This window comes from Strigops habroptila, chromosome 9 (genome assembly GCF_004027225.2).
Source record: "Strigops habroptila isolate Jane chromosome 9, bStrHab1.2.pri, whole genome shotgun sequence".
Lineage (NCBI taxonomy): Eukaryota > Metazoa > Chordata > Aves > Psittaciformes > Psittacidae > Strigops > Strigops habroptila.
The window spans coordinates 19414521-19438235 of NC_044285.2; the positions used below are offsets into that span (position 1 = coordinate 19414521).

At 46.4% G+C, this 23715-nt stretch overlaps 1 long non-coding RNA gene across 1 annotated transcript; it reads left to right on the plus strand.

The window, feature by feature from the left end:
• Positions 1-7752: 7752 nt before the first annotated feature.
• LOC115613272 lies at positions 7753-12157 on the plus strand. The gene is made up of 2 exons (XR_003993332.1): positions 7753-8438; positions 11035-12157. It is a non-coding gene; the product is annotated as an uncharacterized LOC115613272 (long non-coding RNA).
• The last annotated feature ends 11558 nt before the right edge of the window (positions 12158-23715 follow it).

A 23715-nucleotide genomic window follows, 5' to 3' on the forward strand; every position in this document is an offset into this window, starting at 1 on the left:
GGGCTAACAAATCTGCTGAAAGAAAATTACCAGGGGGAATTACATGCAACAGACACATCAGTTGTGCTTGCTGTTTAGCTCTGTTGGAAGGGATGGGAACAGTAGTAGAAGCAGAGCGTGGGACTGGGAAAGGAATAGAAAAAGAAGAAAAATGGGAGGGTTAGAACAAATAGGAAAGTGAATGAAAAGTCTGTCTCTTTCTATAGCAAATAGCAGAAATTAAGTAAGTATGGAAGAATTCAGATGGCTTTGCCTACTGAAGAGGCACAATAGAAAACGCCCAACTGGGTATTCATTCACCTTGTGATAATGCTAAGGTCTGGTGTACTTCTGTGGTTTTTTAGATGGTATCTGGTCTCTGATTAAGAAACAGCTTCCTCTCATTTAACAGTCTCTCATTAGCCAATTTCTTGTCCTGCAGAGGAGGTGCTGGCTTAATTCCTGCGTGGGAGCACTCTGGCTATGGTCAGTTTGGGACTCGTAGGTAACCAATGGGATAGGGCACTATAAAACTGTGTGTGATTTCAGCAGCCCTTGTTTGGTTCTGGCATGGTGTCTCTGGGAGTGGGATGTTGTCGGTGTTCAGTGCAGTTGCTGTAATAAAGAGGCTGATGAGGCACCATGTCCCTGGAGCACGGTTGTGGCCAGGAAGCATCTCCTGGCTGTGGGGGACCGGAGCCCCTTTCCCTGGGGGGGTGATCTCAGCAGCCTTTATGAGCTCAGCCACTGTGGGTCTGGGCAGTCACTCACCGGGGAGACCTGTCGGGAAAACCCAAGGGCTGGAAGGAAATGCTGCTGCTGACTCAATAGGCAGAGCTCTTCCCTCTGTTGATGTTGGAGCTGAGCCACGCAGACACATCCCTCCATAATTACCCACTAGTTACTTAAAGCCCCATGTTTTGTAACCGCTGGCATTCTTGTTGTCCATGCATCCAGACACGCGAGGCTAGAATCCATACCATAAAATCTGGTCTCACACTGATGCTCGCAGCCTCCAAGAAGCAAGGATGTGTTTGCCTCTAGAATGAGGCATGTTTGGCCCACGTGTACGCAAGTCTCAAGCGTGTAGAGATGTCATGACCATAGAGACAGACCATGGGCAGTGCTCACTGCCATGGCTCCCGTGTTCTGCTGGCCCAGGAAGGGTGGTGTGCAGGATTGCATGCACATGAAACCCCAGGAAGATGTGTCATTAACCACTCGGTTTGAGATGGGTGAGAGGAGGCGATGTGAGGTGGTAGTGGTTTGGTGCTCGGGGGAGCTGTGGGATGGTGTAGGTAGCATGGATGGGGGAAGGGATGAATGAGGATGACGAAGTAACGTGACAGAGGGAGGAAAATTTCGGCTGTGGCCCACATTAAGCAAGAGAGACCCTTAGCGGTCACCCGGAGAAAAACAGTGGTGCTGAGTTCAGTGCTGTGTGCAGGATTTCTTTTCCATTTGCTCAGTTCAAACATGAAGTCATTGCATGACTTTAGAAATAAAAAGTAGCTTGGGTTTCAGGTGTGTTAACTGCAGTGAAGAGTTTCACTTTTTTTTTTCCTTAATGATCCACATTGAGATGGGAGGTGCTTTGTAAAACGGACAGATTTTCAATCCATATTGATTGCCGTATGATTTCCCCTGCTCTTGTGCTTCCATCCAGCCACACTGGCCCCCTCTTCTTCCTTGCTGCCCTGTGCTTTTGCCTGTGACATCTGTTTGTGAGAACAGCCTCTCTAGAATTTGCTCAGGTAATGATCATCAGCAGGAAAATCATCCCCGTTCCCGTGCTCTTCATGGGGTTTGCTCACTGCCATCTCTGTGGTCAGGTACTGCTGCCTTCCAGGGCATCTGTTGTTGTAGCTTGATGAATGACAGTCTGTGAGTTGGAAAAGATGGGCTGGACATCACGAGGGGTGGCTCGTTTTTGGTAAGTCACTTTGGTTAAATCACACGGAGATGTGCAAAACAAGGGTAATGGTCTGACTCACCTTGGCAAAGAGCTTAAAGAACTCAGCTGGAAAGTGTTTTCAAAGAGCTGTCCCAGTGACACTGCCTTTTGCTGCCACCTCCAACCCCAGCAAAGGCAGCCTCTCAAGACCTCCCTCAGCACTCTGCCAGTAGGAGTAGGGAGCACAGCACTATACTGCAGGGCTCTTCCTTATTTCTCTGTCTCTTCCAGTCATGTTCAGTGGTAGTATACAATTTATCACAAAATCATAGTTGCCATCATTAGGTTGCTGTGTGTAATCACTACTTGGTGTGTTCATGGAGTCAGCTCTTTCCTGGCTTCCACATGTAGAGGTGACTGATCAAAACTAAAATGATCCTGTGAAAAGATCTAGAAAGCTGAGATTTCTCTTCAGCCCAAATTCCCTTCCACATGGTTTTTATTATTGTCTACCAGTGCTGTAAGTGAATTTTTCTGAGGTTACATCAAGAAAAGCTGCAAATGATGCTGCATACAAACAGGTGATGTACAGATAAGCTTAGAACCACCATGGGATCCCCAACAACTTCTCTGTAGTTGGATAAAGGATTCCAGCAGAGACCAGACCTTAAAGTTAGTGTCTTGGTCACTGACCTCTTCACAGAACCTCCTGCCTTTGTGTCTGTAGCAGACAATGTGTGTAAAGCAAGTGGTGGTGGTTTCTTTAAGGCCCCCCTCCACTGCTCCTTTCTTGGTATCCTGCTGACACAGATCTTCCTCTTGCTCAGTTTCAGTGCACCTGCTCATATAAACTAGGCTGCGTAGGGTTTGCTTAAGCTGAGCTTGTGTATGGTAACAGAAGCAGCACCCAAAAGCATATTCATGGGCTGAGACGAGTCATCAGTATGCAAAGTGAAGCCTGACTTCAGCAGCTCCACAGGTGACCCACAGAAATTAGTGACTAAGTGAAGATGTGCCTTTAGTTAAAGGTCAAATCAACTGATACAGGAAATTGCAGGGATATTTTAGAGAATTAGTGGTTGAGCAGGAGGCTTACCTATTCAGTCTGCCCATGTATCATTATTATTGGCTTATATACTCAGTATGAACCTACCTATTTATCTCTGTATGCTAAAGGCACTGCACTCAGATTCAATATCACAGAAGACAAGCTGACTTGCAGTGTGAATTACCACTTTTTGTTCTACTCGAGCCTCCAGGACAAGCTGCCTTGTCTTCACTCCTGCTTTAATCTGAGTTTACTAACTTGGGTTAGTCAGCCTGCACATATTTTCATTTTCCCTTTTATAAACTCATCCCTCTGTAACCAGAAGGACTTAAAGATGGTTATGAAGAAGACCTTTGTGGTTAAGTTTCAGGAAGCTGCAGTGTGCTAGGTGGGAATTGCTTAGAGGGAGCTGTGTAGGAAGCTGGCAAATGGATGGAGAGCCCTGAGGATGTCCAGTGAGTCCGTGCATACTTCCAGGCTGTTGTGGTAATTAAAAGCATAGTCATGTAAAATGTTTCTGTGAGGGCTTGTTATACCACGCTGCATGCCTGGAGAAGGGAGTTACTTGGTCAGAAAGACAGGTATGGATGAATTTCTATCTAACTTCTGAAACACAGATGCGATCCTTGGCAGGATGTTCTTCCTCCCAGCTTTCCGTGTGGCAGACCTCCCAAAATGCACCGCCTGGCACATTACTAATACCATTCTGTGTTCTTGGCTGTTCCCCATGGCTTAGGGGCTCTAGCACAGTCCCAAATCTTCCCCAGAGCGCTAATGCGAGTGTGGCTTAAGAGACTTGGGCAAGGCCAATGCGATTCAAGAGAAAGCTGAAGTGCTCCCCAGGCCTGACAAAATAACTGTGGTGAGGTTCAAAGTTACATTGCAGGGAAGGCAGGGTTCCGTGGAGTCTGGGGGGGGGCTAATCAATGTACATTCATCATTAATTTATGCATGTAAGGGGGTTTTGGAGTAGAGTTGTCATGCTGGTTTTGATAATGCTAACTCCATCCACCCTGCCAGCTGCTGCGATGTCGTGGTAGTTTGTGTTGCCGCATGCAGAATTATGGTGCTTTTGTGGGAATATTATGTTCCCTGAATAGAGCCCCACAGAGCAATTTGCTTCATCCTTACAAACCCATGCAAACAACTGGCAGTGCCTTACAAATACAAAACAATTGAGAAAATAAATGTATTATACTGTACATCTGTGACAAAACAATGCTTTCGTGTACAAAGAGAGAAATGTGTTTGTTTAACTTACGGTCTCCCATTTGGAAATAAATACATTCATTTAAATCAAAATGGGATGTTCTTCACTATTACAGTATTTTGCATGCCAGATGTAAGAAATATGCTGCTTGAAGAGCAGACTAAAGACTTGGAGCAGTTGATATTACCAAAAGCACGCATGTGCTGGCTTATTCTAGACGCTGCCTCTCTTCCTGCAGGGTGTCCTCTGCACTGGAGTGGGAATCTCTGGCTTTGCATGTGAGTGATCTACGTACAAAAGGTGTAGGAGTGTGCTTCACCCTTATGTGGCAGTCTGGTGTCCTGTGCACACACAGGAGAGCCTGTGTCTCACCTGGTAGTGCTCAGAAGAGGGTGCAATCAGTTGCCAAGCGTCACAACTTGGCATTGCCGTGACCACGAAGCAAATTCCCTGCAAGAGTTGGAGCAGTCCAAAAGATGTTTGATCTTTCCTGGTTTTGTGATGAATGTTAGTTGCATTTTGTGCATTTTGTGATAAATGTTAGTTGCATTTTGTGATAAATGTTAGTTGCATTTATATGCAGCAGTAGAAGTGTTAGCCAGGGGAAACATAATCAATACAATACAGGTTGAGCGTTCCAATATTTGGTTTTAGATGTGCCCCATCTTGTAATTTTCATCTTTTTAAATGGTTGAGCTCTTGCAATGAAAGTCTGCTGCAGTTGAGTTTACACAGAAGCTTAACGTCATCAAGCCAAGTTTGTTCTGGGAGTTAACATTTGCATTTTGGAAAGCAGCAGCCTAATCCACAGCAAAACCGGAGGAGAATGGACTTCAATACAGCACATTACCAGCTGCCTACTGATAGGTGTGAACATCCTCAACAAGGTGCTGAAATATGATGTGGGTAGTTTTCCAAGGCTCTGCAAACTTAATTGGACAAAGCTGAAGATCACTGCTACCAGTAGCAGGAGTTGCAAACAGGAATTCTACTCTGACAAGAGTATTAGAAGGAAAAATAGCAAGAAAAAAATAGCAGCTACATCTGTGCTTTTCTAACCTGATTTTTTAAATAATAATCATAATCAGACCAATTGAAATAACTGCTCGTATTATAGATGAGAAGGAAAGAGGTAGGAGTTTTAGTCTGTGCTGGCTGACACACACTGTCATGTAATGCTATTTTTCATGTGTAGTGTCAGGTCTGTGCATGTGATACTATTTGTGTGTTAGCAGCTGGAGGGCCACAAGTGCTGAGAATCACAATTCAGCAAGTCTAGCATTAATAAATACTCTTCGGTTCAGCTTGAAAGCATCATGGTCTGCATTTGAAGTGTTCTATCTATCTTATCGTTATATCCAGCCAGGCAGAGGACTGGTTATGTTATACCCCCAGGAAACATGTTGCATTTCTGAAAGCCAGCACCTCTGTATTGACTGATTGACCAGCAGGGCTCTGCAGCAAGGGTAGTTTGGCCTGGCTCAGTTTTTCCTCTGGATTGATGAATCAAATACTTGAAATAATTGCTGTAGTTGTGATTAATGTCAACTGCATAACTGATTACCCAGGAGGTTAAAATGACTCTTTCTGCTAAAAAATCCCCAACTGTCAATGAGTTAATTATTTACTCTGCTCACCTCTCTCACCTTGTTGAGCTTGTAAATGCATGGAAATATTGATCTTGGAACCAATTTTGGTGTTAGCCATCTTACATCATTTAATTAGGGGTTTCATTGTGACCCTACGTGCTCCGTTTGACCAAGCACACGCTCTTTCTACTTTGCTTTTGTGTACATTGTGAGCATGGGGCTGAGAGGGACCGTTGGGGTATAACTGACCTCCAGGGTTTATAGGACTTCTCTGCTTTAGCACTGTTACTACTCAACCTAAACCACTGCTGGCTCCTTGCAGCAGTCCCTTCTTGACCACGTCTCTTGGTAGCAGAATCTACCACCCAGTGGCTGTTACTGTTAAAACAATCTTCTGTTTCCTCAGTGATTTGTTTCCTTCCATCAGCTTCAAGTCACATCTAATTTTTCCATGTTCTCAGTCTGTGAGTGCGTTTTCCCCGCACACACACATGTACAAACCACATTTTAATGACATCCCTGGTTGCTGTAAGAGCTTTCTCCACCGTGACAGCACAATGTCAGAAGGCTACAGGTTTTTTAACAGAGATGCCTGCCATATTCACCACCTTGGGACAGAGGCCTGAGTGCCTCCCTATGTAGTTGGTTCAGGCAGGGCTTGTGTGCCCCATCACTTTTGCTCTCCCAGACAACAAGGCCTTGTGAGTTCCTAGCACAATGTGGGGCTCCTTGTCAAACTGGCAAAAGAATGCCAATTTTAGGAACATCACCAAGAATGTACCACTTATTGAAGGGGCAGCAACCCAGAAAGCTCCTCTGCTCTAACGTGTAGATATAAGTAAAAGAAGCTTTAAGGCCACCTGCTGTTTGAGGTTGTGTCAACTCCCTGCACTTCCATTTCCGTGCATTTTTGTCTTCAGTATTCCCAGTAAAAGGTTGTGTGTCAGCTTCTGGAAAGGCTGTTTCAGATATTGCCAAGCTCAGGTCTTTGGCCAGCTGTAATAGACTCTCTTGTGTGTGTGGCCATCAGGATGCTTTGGTGGAACTGTGTCTACCTTGCTGAGAGGCATTAGTATCTCTTCTAGAGCTCTGCTAGAAACTGCTGCCATTTTGTGTTTACTTCACTGCAGGCTGATGCAGAGGAGACACCATGGTGTTCCCTCTGTGTTTGGGGAGACTTGCTGTAAGGCACTGGTTCTTGTCTTATTGTATCCCTTTCAGAGAATCATTACCTTCCCTGGCACCGAGGTCAGCTGACAGGGCTGTAGTTCCTTGGCTCCTGCTTCTGGTCCTTCTTACGGATGGGCATCACTTTTACTCACTTCCAGTCACCTGGGACCTCCCCGGTGAGCCAGGACTGCTGATAAATGGTGGAAAGTAGCTCCATGAGCACTTCTGCCAACTCCCTTAGCACCCTTGGGTGCATCTAATCAGGCCTCATAGACCTGTGTGTATCTAAGTGGTGTAGAGGGTCGCTGCCCATTTCCTCTTGGATTCTGGGAGCTTCATTCTGCTCCCTGTCCCTGTCTGCCAGGTCGGGAGCTGGGTACCTGCAGAACACGCGGTCTTACTATTAGAGACTGAAACAAAGAAGGCATTAAGTACCTCAGCCTTCTCTTCATCCTTTGTCACTGTGTTTCCCCCGGCACCCCACTAAAGGATGGAGATTCTCCTTAGCCCTCCTTTTGTTGCTACCATATTTACAGAAACATCTTCTAGTGTCTTTTATGGCAGTAGCCAGATTAAGCTCTAGTAGGGCTTTGACCCTTCTCATTTCCTCCCTGCATAACCTCATCCTTGAAGTCCTCCTGAGTTGCCTTGCCCTTTTTCCAAAGGTCGGAAGCTCTTTTTCTCCTGAATTCTAGCCAAAGCTTTCTGTTCAGCCAGGCTGGTCTTCCCCACCACCTCATCTTTTGCCATATGGGGACAGTCTGCTCCTGCACCTTTAGGATGTTTTTAGCAGGAGATGGTTATATATGCAACCTTGGGATGGGCATGGCTGGTACTACAAAAGCAAGCAGCATATTTGCCACTGGACTCAGTGGCTTTTAGTACTCATTGCCATGACTGTCTAAGCGCTGAGTGCCACATGGGGGCTAGCAAAGTCTACAGTGCCTGTGAACGTCACTGGTGCCAGGTTGGGTGATGCTGGAAGGGCAAGTGGCTGTGCTCTGATGAGCCAGTTCTGATGTGGTGGATGCCAGGTGCCACCGTGGGAGCTTGGCTGCAGCTCGGTCGCTTTGAAAGTTGATATGTTTTCTTGTATGTAGCTCTTGAATGTGGCTGTATTTTCTGGCAGCTGCATAAAATGGCTTTGAAAAATAATAGCAGCTTTTAAGTCAACGTTTTTGGTGTCAGCATTCACTGCAGGCTACTAGAAGCTAATCGGTTTAAATTCCTACTTGGCAAATGAAATTCCTGTCTTGCTGGCCTCTCTCTTTAACCCAGTTCTTGTAACTGCTGCTTGTCTTTCACTTTCCTTCTAATGTGTCTGGTCCAAGAGATGTGTGGTTGCTGAGGTGTAGGATCTGGTGTGTTTCTGAAGGTACCCATGCTTGAGCCTCTCTCCTTTTTATAGGAGAGAGTGGAGGAGGAAAGAAAGGCAGAAGTTGGTGAAGCTTTAGCCCCTGCCTTCAGCACAGTTCAGCTGATGAAAGCCACCAGTCATTGCTCTCAGCAAGGGACCTGGTTCCAACCGTCGTGCTTGGGCTGAGACAGGTGGGTAGTGAAAATCCATGGGGGAGCCATTACAGGCCATTCCAGGTGAATGGAAAAGGAAAGAAGCAAAGCTGCTTGTGAATAGGGAGAATCAGGAGAGCAAGAGGTAGATGGGCTGATGAAATAAGGCTCTCTTTAACTGTGAATAAGTAACAGCATCACAGGAGGCTTTCAGGGCAGCAATTTTGGGGGATAAAATGAGGGTTAAAGAATTACATTCAGGATTAGGAAAATTGGGACCCCCTAAGGCATATTCAGTGAATGCTAAAGTTAAAGGCATGGGCAAAACCAGGTGTGTCTGGAGTAATGTCTAGTAATTAGATGTAAGATGTATGTGTTATGACACACTATATCATCTTTTAACACCCGTGTATATGGTATCTATTACCTGTACACATATCACATACATTGTACATATTTATTAGCAGATTAGATGTTACGATATATGCAGACTAATTCCTGGGATTTATGGGAGTGTTAGAAGTTGCCGTGCCAAGAAAAAGGTTTCCTCTGGCAGCTCTTTACTCAGCTCCTGTGTGACAGCAGCTTACACACGAGGCTTTTCTGTTCCTCCGAGCGACTGGCTGTGAATGCAGCCTTTGCCGAGGCTGTAGGTTTGACTGGAGCTCCTCCTGCCTTCCCTTGAACGTTCAGGGTAGTGCAGACTGTGTGAGCACGCAATGCAGGTGCTGGTGAATGAATAAAGTGGAAAAGGAAGAAAGAGAGAGCTTGTCTTTCTCATCCTTTTCAGAAAGCAGAGGAAGGCATTAGCAGCCTCCAGAGGGAGTTTCTCTTCTCAGCTGGTCCCTAGGCATGGGGAGCTGATGCCTCAGGGAATTTCTTGACGTATGAGCCTATTTTACTCAGTTCTGTCATGATCCTTCAGAGGGCATTTGTTTTCTGTTTAGTTTTAAAAGATTGTGTTCACTGTATGCTGATTTTGTATGAGGGCATCAAACCTTGCAGAGGAACCAATGCACCAGAACAAACTCACTTGCAGCTCTGCTGGGAGGCTGTACAGCACTCTGCATACCAGCCCTGGGCTCAAGCAGTGAACCTCCCCAGCAGGTTTGAGACTGATCAGCTGTAACTACACAGCCACACGTGTGATGTGGGGACCAAAGAACACAGCCATTCCTTCCCACTTCTAGAGCCCTGTCAGCTCTGCTCTGTAAGGCTTGACCGAGTTGTTTTGTGAATCTCGGCAATAAAAACGTGTCCACAATCACCCGAATAATGGAAAGAAAAGATGAGAGCACAAAACGATTATGTGGGTGAAAGAAAGGAAGACTAGTGGAGTCTGAAAGAGATGTGGGCAGGTGAGCAATGGGCCTTGTGGAGCAGAACGAAATGCATTATTATTTTTAATGGAAATTCAAAAAAGGCTTTGTGGATGTGCTGGGCAAAGGACGAGTAGAGAAACTGCTAATTCTATTTCATAAAGATGGTGGGAGTGAAGCTGCCTTTGTTCCACAGCTCAGGCAAATGGATGTGGCAGCTGGAAAGGACTGTCTGGCAAGGGATGGGAGGAATCTCACATGGGGATTGCACTTCACACCTGCCAGTTTTTCTTCCCACTTGTGCCACAGAAGTCCATGGTGCTGGTGGGAAGCTCTGGGCTCCCTGTGGAGGGAAGGAGATGGCTCAGGAATTTCAGTGAGATGCTAATGTCCCTCTGGCTTGAGTCTCAAACCTGGCCACACCGCGTGTCTTCTCTGGTTTACTTGCTCTCTAACCTACCTTTCTGGCCCAGGCCATGCTCTGCCTCACATCCTGCCAGTATGCTGGAGGCTTTCTGCCCTCACAAAACCTCGTGCATGTGGGATTTGCTATAAAAATAAAAGGGTCTCTGGAAACCATGAGCTGAACCATTAATATTTGCTCTGGAAGCATTAAGGGAGGAATTGCTGCATAACAGTTTTGCCATCAGACTCAAATCTGTTTGGAGATGTGCTACGTAAGTAGGTTAACTGTTTCTTCTAAATTACAGATAGCTAAAGCTATGCTTAGCTTTGTGCTCATGAGTTACAGGGAAGGATCTCTGTGTTGGTTCTGATGCCATCACCAGGGAGCAGAAGCCCTGAGACTTTCACAGACCCTGAGGTCCTCTCCTGCTGGCTTCTGGGTTGGGTACCTAAAGCTCAGTTTGAAAAATGACCATCATCTGGCTAAGGGTATGTGATGGTGGTGTCATACAGGACATTCCCATTGTGTTCAGTGCTCCTTACAGAAATGGTCCCTGTCTGCTATTCCAGAGGCTGCTAGAGAATATGACACAAATTTTTAAACGAATGTGTAATTAAAATCTATCAGTCTGTGTCCATGGGGAGAGCATTCCCAAGGAAAGCATTTGCTGAGAAAGAACATATACTCTGCTTCAGGCAGAGTCAGAAGTAATTAAACATCCTGGTGAAGCTCTGGGAGAGGGCAAACTATGGGGAAGAAGCTGGTGTCTCAGGTAAGAATCTCAAACGTGAGAATAAACGGTTCCAAGAGAGGTGGTTGGTGAGATTTTGCTGCGGAGGTAGTTTCACCCTTTTACTGGCTTAAGGCAGGGAGAAGTGGAACTGGTGCTAACTTCCTGTTGAATTTGCAGGGAAGAAAGCTTGAATGTGGGATCCTCAAGGCAGTGAGTTATTCAGATGACCAGCAAAGAGTGAGTTAAGGAGTCAGAGAAATATCAGACATCATCTGGATGAAGGTAGAAGCTTAGAAGGAACACAGCTGGACTGCGCCTGCAGTTCTGTGCGTTAGATCTGAGGTAAAATGCAGCTTGTTGGTATGATCCAGTTCAGTTTCAGGAGCCAATATGTGACTGTGAGAATGAAAGAGAGTGCAAATACAGGCTAGAAAGACAGATCTAATGGCAATTTAGCTTTTATGCTGCAGTTTTTCTCTATATCAGATACTCACAAGGAAGGATGCATACCATTCTCCTGTCTTTGTGAAGGCCTTAGCCCTCGTGGTGGGGAATTGGGGAGTGAGATTTTGAAGTGTGAATTCCATGCGATAGGAAAGCAGAGGTTCCCCAGGGGGGCGTGCACAGCACCTACCCAAGGTAGCTTCTGAGGCTGAGGGCTGGCTAAGTGCATAAGGTGGTGATAATGGTCTGTGATGGCTGGTGGGGTCATTATTTCTGGGGATTTAACCACGCTGGATGCTCAGCCTTGCACAGCACAAGCTTTGCTAGCATGAAGTTACACTGCATGTTGTGGAGACGCTGAGGGTGCCTGAACCACTGCCTAAGTTCCCTGTGCACAGCTGCCTGCCAGCCGGATGGTACAGGAGCAGGGTAGGACCACTCTCACCTGATGAGAAATCAGTAACAAATAACGTATCTCAGGGTGCACTTGATCACTTGTGCCAAGTCCTCTTCTACTGAGAGGTACCTGTGCCAGGATGGGCTGGACAGTCTGTTGGGCTGCATATTGCCATTTTTCCTCTCTGTGCCTGTGTAAATACTGGGCATTCAGCCTGACCTTCACTTGGCATTTCAAGGGACAGTCTGAGCAGTGCCAGGGTCTTCATGAGTGATGTGCTGTGCCCTGGTACAAAACCAGGAGCGTTTGCTTTTCACAGACAGCTCAAGCTGGATGTTGAGATGACAGGGCCAGGGCTCGCCTCCTCTGCAGCCCACCAACATGAAGCATTTGCTTTGTAATAGCCAGTGCCCAAGGCCTGATTTCTATGCAGGGTCTGTAGGGAGGGGGAAGCAAAAAGAGAAAGAGGGTTTAGGATTTGCTTTCTCCATGGCAGTTCATTCTGATCCTTTGTGCATGTGCTTGCGGAATGCAGGGATGGAGGGGATGCCACTGCTTCATTCAGTGCTCCAGAAGACTAATGGACCTTGACAACTGCAGCACAACATGGAAACTATTAAAAAGGGAGGACTGATTAAAGCCCTGACCATCCCAGCATTCCCCTGGGCTCTTAACCCCGTGTTGGAGCTGAGCAGCCTCGCACTGCCTCCTCCACGTCTGCACAATTAACATCTCTTGTCACTAATTGATTCCTGTGGTGCTCACAGGACAATTAGAATTTAAATTGCCTTTTACAAAGGTCATGAAAACATGATAAAAGACGAATCTATTAGGAAGGATCACTCAGGAGTCTCTGTCCTTTTCTGCAGCGCCAGCTCTTGGTTATCACACAGACACACGAGTGAGGGGAGCTAGGAGAGCAGTGCATGCCTTGGGTTCATTTCTTGATTGTAGTTCACGGCAGAGGCTCAGCTCCTTGTGACTTGTGAATATTCTTGTGCTGAAGATGGCATTTAATTTTTGCATGCCTCTTTCAGAAGTGTTTTGTTTCTGCATGTGCTATCCCCTCTCTGTCTTTTCTGATAAATGTTGAAATAGCTGGTTTTGCATTTCAGTGTTGAATTCACTGCGGGGAGAAGGGCAAGGCTGTTTGCAATGAAGAGTGAAAGATTTGCCTTCACAGGGCAAAGCTACCCTAGTACCAGCCTGTCTTCATTCCCAAAGGGTGGAGTAATGGATTAAAACCTGACACAGCTCCCTGGAAAGCAAAGGCTGTGAGGGAAGGGGCAGCTGGAGCTCTGTCTGCACAAGGATGGTTATAAGGATCTGAGTACATGGTTCAGTCACTCCAGCTTTCTGTAAAGTAGTCCTCAATAAAGAGGTCCTAGAAGAGAATGCATGAATACAAACACGTGAAAGCATTGCTTCTAAGCCCATGCTTGCAGCTTTCCCCATCTGCAGCTGACACTTCTAGGAATGGCATTATGACTTTAGAAACCTATGGAACTCCTACCATCCCATCTGAGCTGGGTGCAAACCCTGGATACAGGTGCCTGTAGCATCATGGCTTGGCAAGTTGTCTGAGTTCTGCCTCCAAAGTAGAATATGGGAGTTTGGAGTGAGCTCCAAATGGGGAGCTGGTATTTTGCTGGCAAGCAGGAATATTCAGAGTTGTTACAGTTATGGTAACACTCCTTCCTCTCTGTTACCTTCATACCTCAACAGTGGGAAGGGAATTAAAGCCTTGTGTGTCAGGTTTAAGGCAATGTCTTGTAGTTCCAGTAAATCAGCCTGGAATGGATCTCGGCAGGTTACTTATTTTATCTACCTTCTCCAAGGCAGGATCAGGTCTACCAGTAATCTGTTATCCAGGAAACTTCCCATGCAGGTGCCTTTGTGATCCAGTGAGGATTAGGATGTGGGTTAGATTACCCCTTGTAAGATTTGACATATCACACCCGGTTCTGCCTCAGAGGTATTGTTCTAGAGTAGCTGTATTTCAGGTCTGGATGCAGTGAAAAGCAATCTTAAATCCTGCGGTTTAGTTGTTTCTCTTCTGTCATATGCCCCAAGTGTGGGGTTTGACAGGGAAAGCAAAGTCTGAGAGCCACTACTGTGGTCCAGAACCAGCCTTCTGTAGCTACAGCAATATTTCATGCTCAGAGAGAAAATCTGGCCAGAATATCCAACTGCCCATCCCATCCTGTCCCAGAGGCATCCCCATGAGGAAGAAAGCCGGCTGGCTATTAGAGAAAGTCGTGTCCTTTCCAAGTCCTGCCTTTGACTTCTTGCTATTCTGGTTATTGAAATTGATTTTGCACTCCAGGCATGGGATTTTCCATTGCCAAGTTTAATGTTGGAGATAATAGAAATTATGTTTCCACTCGCACATAAATCTCAGGGCTGTTTGTGCTCAGATGACTGGACAGTAAGTACAGGTGAAAATTGCTCCTATGACTGTTTCAGTAAAAGTGTATTATTGTTGTAAGGGTTTATAAAGTGTGTTTAAGCAGTTTACGCATTTCTAGCAGCCACTGGCTGGGTTATTATGGGGGCTTTTTTATTAGAATAAATCTAAACCTCTAAGCAAAGCATCTAATTTCTCCTCTTGGCAGTGTGGTAAATCAGTTGGCTTTGGAAGTTGGCCACAGAGTGAGCAGCACGACCACCCGGCAGTGGTGCAGTACCCCTCCACTGTGCTCGCTCTGCAGGTTTGTGCTTGGAGAAGCCAACCTGTGCAAAAGATCACAAGGACCTCTGCTCTTGCACACCTCCTCGTGCGGGGCAAGCATCAGGCTTTGTACTGGCTGCAGCACAGCCTGGTCTGCTCTAAATCATTAGTCAGGGCACATTGGACCCGGCTTTGAAAAGCTGGGGAAAAAACAAGCAAAGGTGAATCTCTTGAGCTTTAAGGGCAAAACAGTCTGAGAAGGTTTCTCAGCTCCCAAGAGCTAATGGAGATCATGGTGTTAGTGTCAGGGCCCTAGGGATCAGTTACTGAATTGTGGCCTGAAGGCACTGTAGCCTTTGGGGTCCCCGTGTCCTAACCCAGCAGCTTTTTCTGCTCCCAGGAGGAAGGAGGACTTTGTTGTTCCTTTTCAGAGTTCACGAGATAATCATGCACTCTACAAGCATAAAGGAGTGGGAGGACGAGCTCTGGAGTGATGGAGGGGCTAGAGCCTACATCCACTTCAGCTCGGTTAGACCTGAATCTGCTCAGCTCTGCAGTCCTCACCTGGGCGACAGTCCCGTGATCCGAAGGCCTTGCTCAGCTTGCCAGCCAGCTCTGTGTAACCCAGCCAGCTGGCTGCCAACCAGCCTGCTGCCATCTGCTACCCTGCACCTCTGCCGTGTCTGGGCCCTGGTGCCAAAGATGCTGCTGTACTTCCTTCCTGAGGGAAGCCCAGACCCTGATCGCTCAGGTGTTCTTCAGACAATATTCTTCCTGCAACAAGGTGCCAGCCTCAGAGAGCCAGGGCATGCTGTGTGGTGATTAGAGCACTGCAATGAATGAATGTATATGCAAGACACTTCTTATGCAGCTTCCTGCCTGCCTTGAACCCATATTCTTTCATGCTTCACACGTCTCGTGTCCTTGGCTCAAGGAATATCATTAGTGTGTGTCAGGTAGTGTCCAGCATGGTGAAGCCTCAGCTTGACTTGGTGTTTTAGGGTACTGCTGAACAGTTAAAAATGATGTACTTAGCTTATTTTTGCGCTTGCATGCATTTGGCAGTGTTGCTTTTCCATATTACATTGCTTCCCTCCCAGAGAGCTTAACTTTGGCTGGGAGCAAAGGGGCTCAATTTATCTCTTCCTTACCTCGCAGGGGTTTGGTGAAGCTCAGCTAGGAAAAACTTGTAAATTGCTTGGAGATCATTAGAGGAAAAGTGCTGTAGAAGAGCAAAGTATTATTTATTAATGTGCCTCTGTCTTACAGTGCCATAAATATCAAGGTTTTAATTGCGCAGACTTGTAATCTGAGTAACTTCCTGGATCTTTTCTTTTCCTTTTGTTTTTTTCCCTTTGATTGCCCTGGTAAATAATTTCCTTGAGCAGTCAGTGCACAAAGAGATGCAGGAGTGGTGTTTAAAAGCCAAGTCTGTCAGGGGTAGAAGGCAATGGGATGCCACAGTATGACTTGCAGCTTCCCTTTGTCTGCTCTAATCTCTGCTGCCTCAGTCTTATCCTCTGCATCTAAACTTGCTTTTCCCCTGTCCTCATTTAAAATCTCACCTCTGCTTGCGAGGCGAGTGTGTGAAGCAGTATTACAATGCTGAGCAGAGATCTTACACTGCGAGGGGCTGCGGGTCACTTCAGCAGCTCCAGCCATGCACACTTTCAATTTACAATATACTCACTTTGGGGCAGGACATGAACAATGCAGCTGAAGGGCAGAGGAGGGAGAAAATCCTTCCCCTCATCTCACTAACTGCCCTTAGGGGAGATGGGAGCTGGCAGTGGCCGAGGGGCTGCACAGCCTGCCCAGCTCTCCAGGCTATGGCGACAGCTCCTTCTCTTGCAGCCAGTTTAAAGCAGGGTGTGAGTTGAATGTAGTTACTCCAGGAGGAGTCTGACCACTCAAGAGACAGTTAAATCTCTCCTGTGAAAGTGCCGAAGTCAGGGTTTTTCTCTGCATCCGGGAGCTGTCTCCAGACGGGTGATATTAGGGGTGTATCAGCTGCCATCTCGCCCATCCCAGCGGGATTGGGCTGGGATCTTTCAGGTGCTTATCTCTGAGATTGGGAGAAGGCGGCAAGCCTGGTATTGCAACAGACTGATCTGCAGAGGCTGATGTCAGATGCTGTGCATGGTGGGATGATATCAAGTGATCTGCAAAGAATGACGTCAAATACTGTGGTGTGTGGGCTTAAACCCAAACCCTTTGTGCAGAATTTCTAGTGTGCAATGAGGAAATTCCTTCCCTCTTTCTCTCAGCCTTCCTCTCTCTGCCCGTTTTGTTTTTAATTGCCTCAAAAGCATGGCAAGGCTCAGCCTGCTCCTGTTTTCCCAAGTGGATGGGCAGCCAGCTGCTTGATCGTGCATTTCTAAGCTCTGGGATAGGCTGTTCTAATACATTGTTCATAGGCCTCTGAGATTACCCCGTTTCATACAAAATTCAGCAGAAGCAGCAGCAATTGTGTATGTTTCTATTCCTTCCCAGCTCTGGCAGATCATCACCAGCTTTTAAAATGTTTGCACTGGCTGTCAGTGAAATATAGAAACGATCTGAAGACTTTGCTTTCTTCTGGGAATAGATATGAATAGCACAATGCTCTGCCCTCCATGTCTCCCACGCTGCTTATACTCCCTGCTCCATCCCAAGCTTGCTGTAGGATTCTGATGGCTGCAACATAACCATCTGATATCACACACAAGGAGCTAAAATCCCATATACATCAGCATTGTAAGGAAACCTTTGGGTAGAGTGATGAGCATGTCTCCAGGCAGTCTTGTGGTGTTATACCTCATGTGTGGTTATCAGGCAAGTTCTCTTTGGTCATCACAAAGGCACGGAGAAGGGAAGAATATCTGCTCTTGTGACCTTCATGCTGGGACCGTCACTGAAATCCCTTGTCTCCAAGGGGTTGGCAGCAGAACTTAAATCTACATCCAACTTATCCCCCAGTCGTAGCCATCTGCCTTTTTTGCTGCCTCAGACAGTCTTAGTCTCATTCAATTAGCAGCATTCCCCCAGGGACACAATTACGCCACCTGAGAGAAGAAGGGGAACAAATGGTCCATGCTTCAAGGGAGGAAAAGGAATGTCAAGTCCTAATTCAAGCACGGTGGCAGACTGGCCTTTCCTCATGAGATAGCTCTAACGCGTTTTAAGAGAGGAAGTCACTAATCTGCTGCTGCTGAGACAAGCATCACTTCCTGAGGCTCCGGGGGTAAATGTGAATGCATCTGCAAATGCTGAGGGCCAGGAAATATGTGCCAGGGGAAGATCTCCACTAATGATTGCCCATTACGTGGGCAGTATCAATCAGGACAAGCCCTAGTCCCTTTAGCTATGCCAACAATCTTCAGTGCCAGTGGTTCACACACTGTGTTTTGCTTCAGATATGTGGTCGATATCGAAAAGATGCATTTTAAGTATAAAAGGTCTTTAAAGAGCTGTGTTTATGCTTCCAGAAAGGAGATCCATGTTTCAAAGGTGTAGATGAAACAACATCAAAGTGAAAAAGGAAGAAAACAGCACATTTTTTGACTCTGTGAAGATCTGAGAAGTATTTTGAAACCTAGAGAAGCGCTTTGCAGCAGGAAAAGTGCTTTCCTCCTGCATTTTGGCTGAGATTTCCAAAGGTTTTTGCAACATGATGACAAGCTGGAGCTTGGGGAGAGAATGGTGGTGGACTGGATGTGGAGGAGCGTGAGCAATTACAGTGCTGCTGCATTCACTGGGCAAGCTTTGGTGTTGCAGGAGGTAGATGTAGTATGGGTAGCAACAGAAGAAGTTGGTATTCACAAGGATGCCCTCAGCAGCATCTGTAAAGCCAGGGACAGTGGCTGGACTCGACCTGGGTTTTACTGAGGATGTGTCTAGAATTCAAGAGTTGACTGAATTCATACTTTGAACAAGCCCTGATGAACACTCGAATTGTGTTTCAGCTCAAGATCCTTTGCCAAAGGAGTGATCTCTGTGCCTGTGGGATGGCTTCCAGCCTTGCCTGGTGCTAAAGAGGTGGAGATGGGTCAGTGCAGTGGAAATGGAGACTGGTTGTGCTAGGGCCTTGCTCATGCAACACTTGCTGAAGTCACAGAATTGATGCCTAAGTGGGAGAGCTGGGGTAGACTGTCAGCAGTGACAGCATCCTGTCCTGCCCAGCCCAGCTCTGAGCAGGCCTGGGCTCTCAAACATCTGCATGATCAAGCTGTAGTAACTTAAGACTCCTGCTTGCTTGTTTCTGCTGCCTGCCCTTCAGCTGATGGTTGGTGGCTGATCTCTTTAGTGAAGGGACTTTGAAGTTATTATGAAACTTTTTAAGGTAACAGGTGAACTGCACGGTAAAGCCTACCAGGAGTGCTCAAACAGCCATCTCTGACCTCAGCTGGTGCGTAGAAGCCAAGAGGCAGTAATTTTATCAGGGTTCTTGGAAAAAGTATTGAGATTGTTGGACTTTGCTATTGCTATTGCCGGCAGAAGACCTGTGGGCAGGCTGAGGAGCCTGTTGCTAAGAGCATGCTGTCTGGACTAAAGAGTCTACCAGCATTCAGACTGTGGCTGAACTTAATTCCAGCCCCTAGAGTATAGCGCAGTTTGGGACTCCATGCTGCTGGCATACTCAGATTTAAGACTGGAATTAATTGCTTTCATGTCAAAGACCAGATGGAAGAAGAGGGAGAAAGAGGGGAGGGGCTGTGGTACAGATCTGGTTCTCTGGGGCTTGGAGAGCTCTGCAGGCTCCTGTGGTTGCTGCTGCTGTGTTCAGGAGCAGTGAAATGGTTAAGATGCATTGGCCCGGCTGCTTTAGAAATCCAATATGGGAATAACAGGAGCTCTTAAGACTGGGGCTAAATTGTAATGACAGGCTTATGTGGACAAAGCCAGTGGGGAAACTTTAATTTCACCAGTGCTCAGGAATGGAGAAGAAATGAAAGCTGGCACGTGATTCTGTTTCCACTTATGAAGCACCCATCTGCCTTTTTAAAATTCAATTTCTGGGAATGGTGAGTAAGGCTGGGCCAGTTCTTTGCTATTAGACCCGTGCCATTAACATCCCAGCGCTTCTCTGTATCGATAGCACGCGCTGAGCCAGGACCATCTCTCATGCAGGATTGGCAGAAATTGATATTAATAAATGGATGTAATATTCTTAAATTTGTATTCCTTCCCAGGACTCGCAGCTACCTCAAAGGGCACAAGAAATAATAAGTAAAGGCCTAATTCATTATTTATAACCAGGCAAACCAGGGAAGTAACTCTGGGAGATTACCTGGATAATCCAGCATTAGCATCTTGTTTCAGAGATCTTTATTACAACTCAGGAAAGGCTTCAGGAGAGCAAAGATGATACAGCAAATCATACACTAGCCTTTGACCCTACCTCGTGCCCTGGCCTTATAATTTACTTTGGGATGTGAGTGAGCTTGAGAAAGATAAACACTGTTGGGGAAAGAGAGAGGACAGGAGCCTGAAGAGGTGCAGTACCATTTTCAGATGCTTGAAATGGATTTTGAGTCATCAGCAATGCTGCCTTTGCAGTCAGGCACCAGGACCAGTGTCACGCTGCTGTCTCCTCTTTGCTTTGTGGGCAAAGTCTTTTAGACTTTCTTTTACAGAATAGAAAGAATAATCTCACCTCCAGAGATCAGGCTGATGAGGTTAATCTTTACGTGATGCTCTGAGGTTAAAACACATCAGTTCTTGTAGTGCAGTGTCTGTTGCTCTTTCTCAATGCAGGGGCAGCCTTTTGGCCTTTTGAAAAATGACTGCTTCACTGTCCTGTCCCTTGTTGCTTTTGTATATGGTATGTGGATGATTTTGCAGAAGGAGGGGACCAGTTGCTGAGCTGCAGGTTGAGAAATATTGTCTTTATTGGGTTTCTTTTTTGTTTTCCCCTGAGGAGGTTTAGGATGGTCTTGGGTTGCAGGAATGAAACCAGCTAGAAGGTCACGACCGGATTTCTGCAGGCAGATGTAGAAGGGAGTGCCATGGGACAGAGAGGGAGATCCTCCTTCCGAGATCCCCAGCTCAGTTCTGCAGATGGGAAATGTTTGAATAAGTTATGAGAAAAGGACTTAATGTGTGTTTAGTCCTGATAATGCCTCCAGCTCTTTATGCTTTGCTGAGCAGTCCTTTATTGCATAAAGAGGTTTGCTTTTGTGTACTAATCGTAAGGAGATGGGAAATACACACCTTGGAAAACTCACGGGGGCTTCTCTCTGGATGGCTTTTGGATTGGGCCTGTTACTCATCCTAGTTCTTTGCATTCATGCTTGATGCAGATATGTGGGCAGGCTGTTCAAACAAGGAGCAGAGCAGGCTGTCAACAGTTAATAGAGTAGCAGTGCAACTACTTTGCATTTATATTGTACCTTCCCTCAGAGGAACTCAAAGTGTTTCCAAATATTAACTAATCCCCACTAGACCCCTGCCAGGTAAGTATTGCCAATAATAAGCCCATTTGAGTTGAGAAAGGCTGAGGTGGAGCAGAGTAATGGGTCCGTAACAGGTCAGTGGCAGTGCTGGGAATGAAGCCCAGGACTCCCCGGTGCCAGTCCCGGCTCTGCTACACTTCACTTTACTTCTTTTTCATCTGAATGGATTTACCCATCCTTAATATAAAGCAGATCAGATCACCCACCATGTCTGCATACACAAATTTCCTTTAAACACTAGCTGTCAGTGGGCCTTTTTGTGAAATTACATGCGGAGGAAAGAGAATATTACCATCTGGGATATCATATCAGCACTTCGAGAAATATTTGGTACAGGATGTATCCAATTATAAATGAGCTAGAAGCCTGCAGTCTAACAAAAGCAGGTGGAACCTTATCAGCAGCAATGAACAGTTTAGGAAAGGAGAGTGAGCAGGATTATTAACCCTCCTGAAATAGAGTCTGTCTTCCAAAAGGGAAAATAATAAATGTCCATCACTGAAATAATTAACAGAGAAACAATTTGCAACACTTATTTAAATGAATACGAAGATGCTAATGCAGAGTTAGGACTGCACAAAGGCTTCTATCTGAAGGGGGCCGACAAGGATCCTGGAGAGGGGCTCTTCATCAGGGACTGTAGCGATAGGACAAGGGGTGATGGGTTCAGACTTAAACAGGGGAAGTTCAGGTTAGATATAAGGAAGAAGCTCTTCCCTGTGAGGGTGCTGAGGCGCTGGCACAGGGTGCCCAGAGAAGTGGTGGGTGCTCCATCCCTGGCAGTGTTCAAGGCCAGGTTGGACAGAGCCATGGGCGACATGGTGTAGTGTGAGGTGTCCCTGTTCATGGCAGGGGATTGGAACTGGATGATCTTAAAGTCCTTTCCAACCCAAACCATTCTATGATTCTACTACATTGCATGCTACTTATGCAATTTTTAAAGCCAAACTTCTTCCAGTTTAGGAAAGCACAGACTCCTCATTGAGTATCCATGTGCCAGGTTCCAAGCACCATTGTGCTTCCTGGCCAGGAGGCTTTTGGGTCTTGTTGTGGGGCTTGTGCTTTATTTCCTCTCCCCAAAGTGTGCTTTCCATCATTCTGTAACTCACAAGCAGCTGAAGTGATTTTCCCGAGATGATTCTCAACACTCTTCAGCTCCGGGAAAACATCAGATTGTGAAGTAGTTCTTGAGAAGTGTATTGAAATGGACTGGGGAGGAGAAGTGTCTCCCAGCTGTACCTGCTGAGGGTGCTGGCAGCTTCTCCTGCACTGAGCTTATCATGATGGGAGTTGCATTACTACTACAAATTGTGCCTGGAAGCAATGGGCACTATACTGCTGCCAGAGCCGTGCTGTGATTCCAGATATACCCACTACCAAATGGTACCTAAATTACTAGGTCTTGATACTGTTATGGCACCAGTTCTGTGCCACTATATGTGGCCCAGCTGTCCCACTTGCTGATGTGGCCTTGTCATTTTAGCTAAGGGTTGGCAGGAAAGCAGCATCCAGTCCTTTCCGTGAAAGGGCTCATGCATGCGCTAAAGGGAAGGGAATGGGATGAAGGCTAAGACTGTTTTGGGGGGTCTCAAAGTGCTGCATGGTCTATGTGCTGGCTGCCTGCCTGGTATGTATCAAGGAGTGCGAGCTGATTCTGCCCTGTTCTGCTGGTGTGTGGCTATGTGTCATGGAACCAACTCTATTGTAGGAGAGTGGTAAATTAGGTGACTTTAGGGGTGTCCTGTACCTGAAATGGTGACAAAATTGGGATAGGACTGAATTGGAAAGGTGCTGCTGATCCCGTGTGCTGCTTGTCTCTCAGGATCAAGTCCTTTCTGCTCCTAAAGCTGACAGAGGGAAAAGAAATTAAAAGGAAAACACTTTAAAGCTGCTTTTGGTATCTTCTCTTCTGAGTTTCTTCCCCTGCCAACACAGGTACATTTCCGAAGGTGCTGGTAGTGGATGGCCTGTGAGCATTTTCTAGTATCAACCTTCAAACATTACCTAGTGACACATAAAATGTCCTAATAATCTCCATTGGGCTTTTTCAAGACGTACTTACCTTGGGATGAGAACTCTTTGGGCTTTAGATTTGCTTTCTCAGTGGTGAGGAGATGCCATTCACCACAGAAGCACTTCCCAACAAATAGGACCTCTGTTGCAGAAGTGAGCCCTCTTCTGGGTTAATGGTAATTTAAGTCAAATAGGCATCCTTATGCTTGCAGTGACTGCAGTACACTGGAGCTGACAAGCATACATGATAGCAGCAATGCTTTCCTGGAAAATGCTGTTAAATACAGCCCATGTTCTGGACACATCAATATCTGCTTTGGGAGATGGCTTTTAAACGGATTCCTGTTAGTGCAGATTTCCCTGCTGAGAGCCCCAGTGGCATTCCTTACATCTACTACTGAATGCTTGGAGTAAGCTGCTGAACACATAGTTCTAGGGTTGGGATGTGGGAACAGGGGGATTTGGGTAAGAGGGATGGATTGGACCGACGAGCACAAGTGGAGTTCTAGGGTGAACACACACCACTGCTCCTCCTCCTCTGCTGTTCACAACACCCAGGCTGGCTTCAGCAGGTGGGCCCTGTGGGAGACACATGACAAGAGTGTGGGAAGAGGCGTGGATGGTTCTTGTGCTTGCTTTGCTGAGCCCTGTGCTTATTTTTACCTCCTTATGAGAAGGTGGGGAGAGAAATTCCTGCTAAAGTCCCAAGCGCAGGGATTCTAAGGGAAGAGTATGGCAAGAAGAGGCAGGAGAACACGTGAGAATGAGTTTTAGTTGCTCATTTGAGTCAACATGAACCAACCCAAAAGGCTCTGGCTCTAACACAGAATGACTTACTCCCATGCTGCCAAAATGCACACTTTTGTGTATGCTATCTACTGCTTCATGGCTCTTGTAAG